General features: G+C 41.0%; 1 non-coding gene across 1 annotated transcript; it reads left to right on the top strand.

The window, feature by feature from the left end:
• Positions 1–10,148: 10,148 nt before the first annotated feature.
• Positions 10,149–10,221, top strand: TRNAF-GAA. Its single transcript has one exon. It is a non-coding gene; the product is annotated as a tRNA-Phe (tRNA).
• Positions 10,222–11,027: the final 806 nt, after the last annotated feature.

Here is an 11,027-nt window from a genome sequence, read left to right as displayed (position 1 = left end):
AAAATTCTCTCCAGCTGCACTAAGAGGACTTGAAATGAACGCAATTTGAACTCTGAAAATAATCCACCACTCGGAGGCAGTAGTGACCATTTTATTAAAAACAGTTTGTTGTTAAGTGCAATGTCAAGTTCTAGCTTCAGAGGCAACATCGGGGCAGGACGAGGGGACCTAGCTCTTCAGTATATTGTTCTTTGCACCTGGCATTGTTGTGGATTGTGTAGTGGAAAAGTGTAATTTTCAAACTTTCTTATAACTAATATCACTAGATGAGGTCAAAGTGAATTATAAAGTGCTTCTAAAAGTTTTAAAAGGATCAAAAACTTGGTGCAAAGTCTTTTATTCTCATTTAACAAGACATATGCATTACTTTTTACAACCCTGAGAATGCTATTAATGTCAGCGAAATGATATCTTTATTATATGAGTCATAATTCTTGGTATCGTTTAACAGTGAAGAACTATTAATAACTTTAAGTTAATAGCATAGGTCTCTTCCTAGCTTCCAAAAATATGATTTTGGAATTATAAGTCACTAATTTTTTTATGATGTGGTGGCAAACCAATAATTTCACTAGCTGTATCTTTCTTCATTAGAAACTGTGATTTGTGTGTGGGCGTTGTTGGAATTTTGATATTCCATAAAAAGTTCCAAGATGGGTTTTTTTGTACTGTCTTGAAATACTTTTCAAAAATGGAAGTACTTGTATTGACTAGATTTATAGCTTGTATTTATGAGGTCAGAAACAATGATTGACTCAAGCTCTTAATTAACCTGAAACATATCAAAGGGAGCCAGTCAATTGTTTTGGGGTGGAGTTGCTCTTTATTTGCTGGAACATAACATATCGGCCCTAAGTGTTTACAGCATTTCTTCCTTCCCCATTTGCTATAGAAAATCCTTGATATGCCAGGTTCCTTTCTCCCCTATCACTGCTCTGCCCCCTGATCACCAGGGAGGAGAAGGCTATGCCAGTGGGGAAAAGAGATTAGATTGATGCCCATAAACAAAAAAAATTGGAGAAAGGGAAAATAAGATCCTGGAATTGGGGTTAGGAAGGGAGTCTGAGGATTTGGCTTGTGAGAGTTTCCCAAACAGAATTAGGAAGCAGAAATTGGTATTTTGGGAGAAAATATCCTATATAATAAAAGGGTAATATGCAAATCGACCCAATGGCTGAACGACTGGTCGCTATGATGTGTACTGACCACCAGGGGGCAGACGCTGAACACAGGAGCTTCCCCCTGGTGGTCATTATGCTCCCACAGGGGGAGCATGGATCAGCCACAAGCTGGACTGAAGGCTGGCGAGTGCAGTGGTGGTAGCGGGAGCCTTTCCCACCTCTGCAGCAGTGTTAGGGATGCCTGACTGCAGCTTAGGCCAGCTCCCCATGGGGAGCTGTCAGTCAGACATCCCCAAGGGCTCCCTGACTGCTAAAGGGCACAGGCCGGGCTGAGGGGGACCCCCCACCCTCTAATGCATGAATGTCGTGCAACAGGCCTCTAGTAAAATAATAAAAGAAAGAAATGTTACTCACAATCTGACCTATTGATACGAATTGTTGCTAAAATCTTGTCTTACATTTGTTTGTTCTTTTTCTATAATTAAACTGTGTTTAAGTTTTATATTCTATTTTTTCTCTAACAACATTGTTGTGGCTGAGAAATGTAGTCTTAATTCCATGAGCCTAGCTGAATTTTTTTTTCTAAGAGAAGACGAGGAGAATGGATATTTGGGGCTATCTTAGCAGTCTCTGTCACAAACTTCTACTAATAAAATTACTGGGTCAAAGTTCCTTTATCTTCTGTTGCTCAGATCCTTTTTCTACTTTATTCTTTCCAGTATACACAAGAGTGTCTTCACAAGAGTGTCTGTCTCATCTAATTCTTGCCAACATTTACTATTCATTGAAACAAAATATTTGAGATTAATAAAGAAAATAAATCATCACAATATTTATATTTCTATGACTATTAGTAAGATGAAATTCTTTTTAATATGTTAATTGGATATCTGTGTTTCTTATTTGTGAATTGTCATTTTATGTCTTTAGACCCCTCCCCGCCTTTTTTATTTTGATGTCTGCATTCAGCCACTTGGGCATTATGCTGCTTGAAATTAGTATGTCTAACAAGTGGGGAGGGTATGTGAATCATTTTCTTCATTGTTGAGGATTAAAAACAATCTCACCTCAAACAAGAGACTTCTTTAGGCTTATAGAAAACCCCACTGGAAACAGCTCAATGGAAAATTGTTATTTGGCTCCCTTACGACTTAGGAAATCCAAACTCATATTGACTTTATGTGGATGCAGCAGGCAAACCACAAAGGCTAGAAAATACCCTCCAGGTGATTAACCATGGGTTTTATAAAGTCTTAGAAAACAGTGAGGCAATGCCAGCTTATCTTTTTCAAGTAGGAGCTACCCTTGGAGTCAGGCTGATAGTCGATTGCCCTGGTACAGTGCTCACAGCCCAGGAGGAAAGACCATCTTGTGATGAGAGAGGATCTGGAGCTCCTACCCAGTGCCCAGGATGGCAGGGACATGCCCAGAATGAACTTTGAGGAATGGTCAGTCCTCCTGCTTTCTGCTGCTTGCACTCATATGTCACTATTAACCAGAATGACCATCTTCATTAAAATATCCAAAGTGAAAAGGGGGTGAAAAATCTCAACATGCGTTCATTGTTTGCATTTTGGCCTCATATTCAAGCCTGTACTAAGGAGCATGTCATTCTGCTTTAACTGGTATCATAAGCAAAGTGTGTTTGTGCTTTCATTGCAGAGACCTGAGTACTTGGACCCTCCACTATCTCAGCAATAGGCAAGCCTTCACTGATCTTGCCAATTTCTAAACCATCATGGCAGAGAAAATGGGGCTCACCAACGGTATGTGGTGGTATTTGGCGGTTCGTATGCAGAATCCCTTGTAGCGCGGTTGAGAATAAAATACCCCGACCTATTTGCTGCAGTCATGGGCAGCAGTGCACCAGTCCACCAAAAATTGATATTTTATGGCAACTGTACATTTAATATAGAAAAAATATTTCTGTAAGTGGATGAATCACCCACAGGATGATCCAGCTTGAGCCATGTCTACCTCTAACCCCACAGGTGATCCAGCGCCATGAGACATGCCCAAGTTACACACAGTTGATAGTTATGTACCTCACTGGGTTGGCTTTAAAATGGGTTGTCTCAATTGTGACTTGAATGGTAAAGTAAACGATAGCCTATAATTTCCAAAGAAATAAAAGAAAAGCTCATTTTTGATAGGGATATTTTTCTAATTATAGAGTTGACTTTCAATTCTTCTCTTTTCTATAACATGCAATAATGAACTATTTTATGGTGAATTTTATATAATTACTGTCTTGGGGTTTTTGGCTGTATGTGAATAAACACCCATCATTCACATTATACTGGGAAAGGCATAAAACTTCTAATCATATAGACACTGCTGACAAAAGTAATCTCAGATTGCACTTCAGGTGGAATTTTCTGTAACATTTAAACCTTTCAGTGGTGAACAGTATTAAACATCACATGATTTCCAGTTTTCTGTAGCTTTGCTATATCCTATTCTCTTCTACGTCTACAAAGACCGGATTGAACCTTTGTTCTCTTGTCTCTTTAGACAAGCAGAGCTGGGTCCCAGTTGATTACTAGATGAAAATTTGCAGAACAGGGCTGTACTTTTCTGCTCTAATGTTGACTTTTTGTTCCATCCTGACCAAAAAAGTCACTTAATTCTTCAATTTCTAGATCTCTATATTAAACAAGAGGTTGCAGAGAATTTAAAAACATTACATTGTGTTTTTAAATTATAAACTCATTGTGTTTGAATTATAAAAATCATATCATATTAAATGACCTTGGGTAATTTTTTTTATATACCCTAGTTACCTTGAAGTCATTTGAAATTCTCTGGCTGCACATAATAGCAAATACCCAGAAACGGTGAGATAGGTTTCCAGTGTCATGGTGATAATGCTGAAAAGCCCAGACAACAATGATATGCTAACAAAAGATTTGAAGTAAGGGAAGGTTGTACATGAGAATGCAGAGGAAATTCTTGGTCCTAAAAATCTGACATGAACTTGAATTTTCCACCGTTACCAACATTTTCTTAAGATCTATTACTTTGAGGTAACTTACTGAGGTCGAGCACTACCAAATAATTTTGGTATGACAGTTTATCACAGTCATGTAGGGTCCCAGCCTTAACAGGTATTTTTCAGTTGGGTGGGTGTGGGCATCAGAAAGAGATGATGGATTTCACAGCAGGAAGCTCAAGAGGGCAGGTGAGAGTAGATGCAATCAGGAGTGCCTGAAAGGCCCCGAGAGAAGAAGCAAGCACCAAGAGAGGAAGGAACAACTCTGGACACCAGCCCACACAATGTTTCTCTTAGCTAGTAGATGTAAGGACTTTGGGCTATTGAAACCATGATGTGGTTCTAGGAATCACTCAAGTGTATTTTCTACACTTGAGACTGTTTTGCTCTTGCACATAAAAGACTTGTGTATGGTCGATTGCTTTGAATGTGGCTTTAAATAAGAGGAAGAGAGGTTCTTAGATAATTGGATCATTCTATTGAAGAGAAGAATGTGGAGAAAGAAAATAAGAGAATGAGAGGATAGAAAGTATCTTTATTTCCTTGAAGAGTGATCACGTATCTTGTAAGGTGGCCTCTTAAAGGCTACATGTAGGTGTATACTTTAATAGATTGCAGAAGTAAGAAAAAAGAGAAGGCTTAAGAAGCAGTTTCTTATTTCAAATGCTGAAGAAAGGTCAAGGGATGCTTTTGGAACTGTCTGAGGCTCTAAGTTGGAAAATGAGAATTTTGTTAGCTATGAAGGGATCTGAGATGTTGAAAGCTCATTTTCAGACTTTGTCAACCAATGCTCACAATTTTGTCCTTCCCGTGATTTCCCAAGGATTAAATTTGATAATAAAATTTACCATTGGGGTGGGGGAAGGGGGGAAGAGGGGTTATCTCCTTAAATATCACCTTCTATCTGGCAAAGGTCACCTGACAGTTACAAAGGGTCAAATCGGAGGTTCTCTATCTTTGCAGAAAAGTGGGTGGCATTCTTTTTTGGGAGGCTCATGAAGTAAGCTGGGTGCTGTGATCACGTGAATTGTGCAAGTGGGAGGTAACTTCAAAACACAAAACTCAGTAAAGAAAGTCTACAGCAGGAGAAACAAAACAAAACAAAACAAAACAAAACAAAAAAAAAACCAAAGTAGTGGGATAGAAGATCACTCTCGAGCACTTCACAGTTCTGCCACGTCACTGGCACCTAACCCGGCAGAATCGTCATGGTCAGCCTTTTCTTTTAATCAGAGGAAGTTGCTCCTTATTGTGTTTTTATAGTTTTATAATCCTTTTAAAACAGCGTCATGACCAATTAAACCTCTCTAGGTTGAAGCAGTTTTTAACTTATGCTGGTATTTAAACCATAGTTTCTGGCTATTTTGGGGGGAATTCCTTAACACTTGACTTGATGTATTGGAAACCAGGGTCTATGGCAGGGGTGGGCAAACTTTTTGACTCGAGGGCCACAATGGGTTCTTAAACTGGACCGGAGGGCCGGAACAAAAGCATGGATGGAGTGTTTGTGTGAACTAATATAAATTCAAAGTAAACATCATTACATAAAAGGGTACGGTCTTTTTTTTTTTTAGTTTTATTCATTTCAAACGGGCCGGATCCGGCCCGCGGGCCGTAGTTTGCCCACGGCTGGTCTATGGCATCTCTTAGAGCAGTGGTTCCCAACCTTCCTCATGCCTCGAGCTTTTAATACAGTTCCTCATGTTGTGGTGACCCCCAATTTCATTGTTACAAATTGAACATAATTAAAGCATAGTGATTAATCACAAAAACAATATATAATTATATGTGTTTTCCAATGGTCTTAGGCGACCCCTGTGAAAGGGTCATTCGACCCCCGAAGGGGTCGTGACCCACAGGTTGAGAACCGCTGTCTTAGAGGCTCACTCTAATGAGATTCGGAGCATGAGAGATGCTGTTTTGTACCATAAAAGAACTTCTAGCCCCATCAACTGTGAAGGCATTTATGTAAATCTAGCACCTCTAATGAGAAATTAGCTCAAAATACATAGCCTGTCAATGGTGAGTCAGCAGCAGCATAGAAACGTACCGAGTAAGCGCTGCTGGGGAAGGAAGGCTTTCTGTAGAAGCTGCACCAAATCTTTCAGGCATGGGACACCATCCTGAGTCCTGAAGGCTGATGGCTGAAGGTTATAACAACCCCTCGGCCCCCTTGTCTCTTCTGGCCTACCTGGTGGCTAATGCCCTAGGGAATCCTAGAAGTTGGACCTGGCAGGGAATTTAGATAACATTTTGTGCAGCTCAGAGATGTTTGAAGTAAGGTTTAAAATGGATCACAGGGGTTAAGAATGTAATCCAAAGCCAAAGGACAGTTTGCTTCACTGCGTGAAGGACATGATATTAAAGTCATAACTATGTCATGTTCACCATGACCAAACCTATTAGGGCAAAGCCACAGGGAGGTTAGAAACCAATAATAGTAAATAACAGCCTTTAAAAAGCATGTTTTCTCCTTTCTAGGAGTAAATTATATTCTGGAGAAATCTAAAATCTCCCAGCATGAAGTGTATCTGAACTTTGAATCAGATTCCAGCTCAGGTTGGGGAATGGTCATGTGGTTCAAACTTTGAAGCTGAGGCCCTGAAGCCCAGACAGTCCTGGTCTGTCCTGTAGCTCTGGTCTTGGAGTCGGGGTCACAGCCTGACCACCTGGGCCAGGAGGACCTGCTGAGCCTGCAGGGTTATGGTCTCAGGGCCTGGGCAGGGAAGCAAATGGGGCCATGGCAGCTGTGTCCCTAGTGTGAGCCGTCACTCTGAGCAAGGCTCAATCAAGACTGCAGCCGGCGGTGTCTTTCCTGCAAGTCATCTCTCACAGGGACCGCTGCCTGGATGAGCCTGGAGCAAACTGGCCTAGCCTCCCAGGACATCCCTGCAGTCAGTGGACTGTTGCACTTGAGGAACCTGAACAGGAATTTGAGGCAGATGGAGGCGAGCTTTGTGAAGAGTGTTTATTAATAAGTGAACATGAGAATTTCTAATACTTGATGTGCTGTGAATTAACTCCACAGACTGAAAATGGTCATAACTGAGAAGTTAAAGCCCCAGATCCTTTCATCCTACAGCCGACGCTGCACTTGGCTTTGGGGATAAAGGAAATGGAGAACCACATAGGAGGAGTGAACCCCTGGGTACATTTGAAAGAAAAGATAATTTGAAGAGAAATCCAACACAGTGGTTATTATTCAGTGTAACCCCACCGTGGCTTATCCTGAGGAAATAGGCCTGCAAGAGCAAAGCTACTCAAGAAAATGTGACAGATTTCAGGAGATTTGTCTTAAAAACCCTCAACCTTTAATTCTGACTTATTTTGGTAAAAGCTGTTTTTTCTTAGTATTCAGAGGCTTGCTAAAAATATTTCCGTCTTTTAATTTTTCATTTAAAGGATTGGGCCTCTTGAATTCTAGAGTCTGGTATTCACAACTTGAAGGTCTCCTGACTCAGAATGCTTTGGTTTCATGTTTCAAAGAAATGTTTAGAACTGATCCTGTGCCTACTCAGCAATGTTTTATTCTTAAAAAGATATATTTTCCTACCAAACTGCTATAGAAAGAAGTCAAAACTGCAGTGATTATCCAGTTATCAGACCCCCAGTTTCTGGATGATTTCAGACAAATGACTCTGGCCCTTTGGAAAATACTTGCAATATTAATTAGGAGGTTTACATTTGGGGAAGAAGTGTGCTTCTTTTCTTCTATAAAAATTTACTGGGCAAAACAAAGAGATTAATAAAGAGTCAATCCTTGATATTTAAAAAGTAATTTAAAAAATTAGAATTCTATCTTGGTTCATCATCTCTATATTTACACCCAATAACATTACCCCCGGATCTCTACCTAGTGCTTTTGGCATCTATGACCTTGTTTAATCTCCTTATTTATTCTGAATTTCTTACATACTTACCCTGTAAATTGGGTAGTGTATTGGTTTTCTAGTGTCGCCATAACAAAATAGCACAGAGTGGGAGCCTTAACCAGCAGAAATGTATTTTCTTACAGTTCTGGAGGCTGGAAGTCCTCCATCAAGGTGCAGGCAGGGCTGGCTTCCTCTTAGGGCCATCCTGGGAGGACCTGAGTCAGGCCTCTCCTTGGCTTGCAGACGGCCACCATCTTGCTGCCTTTTCCTTGAATGGACATCCCTCGGTGCAGGAGTACCTCGTGTCTCTTCCTCTCATAAGGACACCAGTTAGATTGGATTAAGGCCCGACCTTAGCAGCCTCATTTTATTTATTTATTTATTTTTCCTGCAAAAAGCTTTATTGTTTCATTTGGTCCAATGGATGGGAGAGGGCTTCAGGTGGTTAAAAGAATGGCTAGTAGTTTCAGGGAGAGACTCAGGTATAAGCCAGAGACACCAGGGGAATGCAGAGGGGCCCCTCAAAGGCCTCTGGGCTCCAAAGGCTCCTAGTCGTGCTTGAGGGTGAGCCTTTCCAAGAGATACTCATGCAGCCCAGCCCAGCCTCGGGGCCGGCTGCCTGCGGAGGCGAGTCAGGTGTTGCCCATCTTCTTGATGACTTTCACCAGGAAGTGGTTTTCCCGGAAGTCATGGAGATGAAGGTCAGCGCAGGCAGAACCCAGGGCCTGCAGCTCCAAAAGGGCCTGGGTCAGGCTCCTCTCCAAGACCAGCACGTCCTGGAAGAGAATGCGGCCACCGCGCTGGTTTTGCATCTTTAAGAGACGCTCAGCGCCCTCCCTCGAGCTTCTTCTCCACCAACTTGTGGAAGAAGCAGCCCGCGCCCTCGAGAGCCACATTGTCACGGTGGAAATAGAAGCCCAGAGAGAGGTAGGTGTGCGAGGCCCGCAGAGGCAGGCTGGCCAGGCAGTTGACGGCAGCCTCCACCTCGGGGGAATAATTCTGACGAATTTGGGAGCTCGTGGTTGTTTGGCAATAACGAGTTAAGGTAGGAAAAAAACGGTGTGTTGGCTGGGCCCGGAGGTGGTTCTGAGGGTGGTTCTGGATAGGACGCAGGAGAGTGGCGGAGGCTGGAAGAAGGGGGTCCCTGGGTCTGTTCCCTCCAACCACTGTTGAAGCCAAGAGACAGATCTGGGACCGCCGAGGGCACTGCCAGCAGCCTCATTTTAATTTAATAATCTCTTCAAGTAACATTCTGAGGAACTTTCACATCTGAATTTTTTTGCCGGGGAGGGCAGGGCAGGGGGCATGATTCAGTCCATAACAGGTGTTGTCACCATTTTACAGGTGAAGAAACTGAGGCCCAGGGAAATGAGTGGCTCAATTCTGTCACTACACAGATTCTACCTAAAAAAAAGGGAGAAATGTGTCTGACAATGAAAAATGGTGTTAGAGTCAGTCTTTATTTTAAATCATATAAAATCTAATTTAAGCCAATACTGGAATTTAGCTACAGCCTGACCTTCCATATTTATTGAGTTTATAGGATTTTAAACTTATAGGATAAAAGAATCTGCAACCTTAATTCTCTTGGCCAGGCAGTCTAACATACTGCATCTGGAGATTAGGGCATTGACATGTTTGGAGCCCTATTCTGCTATCACAAAACTTTCCAGTTTACTTTATCTTTCTTGTTCAAGTTTCCTTGTTCATATTTTCTGTCATTTGTGTCTGTCATTTCCCCTTAGTGAACTCCTTGGAGCTTCAGTCTTCAGCTTGTTTCTAATCCTGGCTACGTTTGTGGATCCATAGAACATTGCTTTCATGAAAAATTGATATTTCATTAAATATTTAGGTGGACCATGCTGTCATTTTTCTAGAAATTAGTCATATATCAGAATCAAAATGCCAACAAAAGTCACCTTTTTTTTCCTTTCGATGTGAAAAATGTCCATGGTTTATTTTTAAATGGGAAAAACAGATTGCAGGGCAGTTAAAACATAACTGAGAAAAGTAAAATTATGTATTACTTCTAGCTTATAAACAAAGACTTCTATAATATTTGTTAAGTACCTATCTCCAGCCAAACCTGAATAGTGAACTTTTTTTTTGTTATTGTAAAACATCTGTTATTCCATTACAATTATGTAGGAGCTACCTAAGTAAGCTGAAATAGCTCAGTTGGGAGAGCGTTAGACTGAAGATCTAAAGGTCCCTGGTTCAATCCCAGGTTTCAGCATTTTTTAGATGTTTATTCTAAACGTAGTTTCTGGTCAGTCTTACCCACAATATTTAAGGAGCAAAATGGATGCTTGAAACATTGATAGTACCTGACCCCATAAGGTGTTTTTTTCCCTGTGCATACATACCTATGATAAAGTTTAATTTATAAGTGAAGCATAGTAAGAGATCAACAACAATAACTAATAATAAAATAGAATGGGGTAATTACAACAATATACTGTAATGAAAGTTGTGTAAATGTAGTTTCTCTCTTTCACAGACACAAAATATCTCATTGCATTGTACCCACCTTCTCACTTAAAGGGACCCCTTTACAGCTTCTCTTTGGCACATCCAAATTGCCAGCATCACTACTCTTGAGCTTTGGGGCCATTATTAGGTAAAATAAAGGTTACTGACCACAAGCACTGGGATACCTGGGCAGTTAATCTGATTATCTACAGGTACTAAGTGACTAATAGGTGGGGAGTACATAGATCGTGGATACAATGGACAAAGTGACGATTCAGACCCCAGGTGGGATGGGTCGAGATTTCATCACATTTCTCAAAATATTGTGTGATTTAAAACTTATGAAATGTTGATTTCTGGAATTTTCCATTTAACATATTCAGACTGAGATTGTCCATGGTAACTGAAACCTCAGAAAGTGAAACCATAGGTAGGGGTGAGGAGTGGCTACTGTATTTGGTTTTCATGCTTTGGGTGGATTGATGGCTTTTCAGGGAAGGGTGGTGTCAGGTGTCCTGGTGGGAGTTTTTATATAAACCCACCAGCACATTAGTACTTCCTGCTTGTAAT

The sequence above is a fragment of the Myotis brandtii genome, unplaced genomic scaffold (assembly GCF_000412655.1).
Source record: "Myotis brandtii unplaced genomic scaffold, ASM41265v1 scaffold79, whole genome shotgun sequence".
NCBI classification, from domain to species: domain Eukaryota; kingdom Metazoa; phylum Chordata; class Mammalia; order Chiroptera; family Vespertilionidae; genus Myotis; species Myotis brandtii.
The sequence above is the reverse complement of the archived record's forward strand: the minus strand, read 5'-3'. Positions and strand labels throughout refer to the sequence as shown.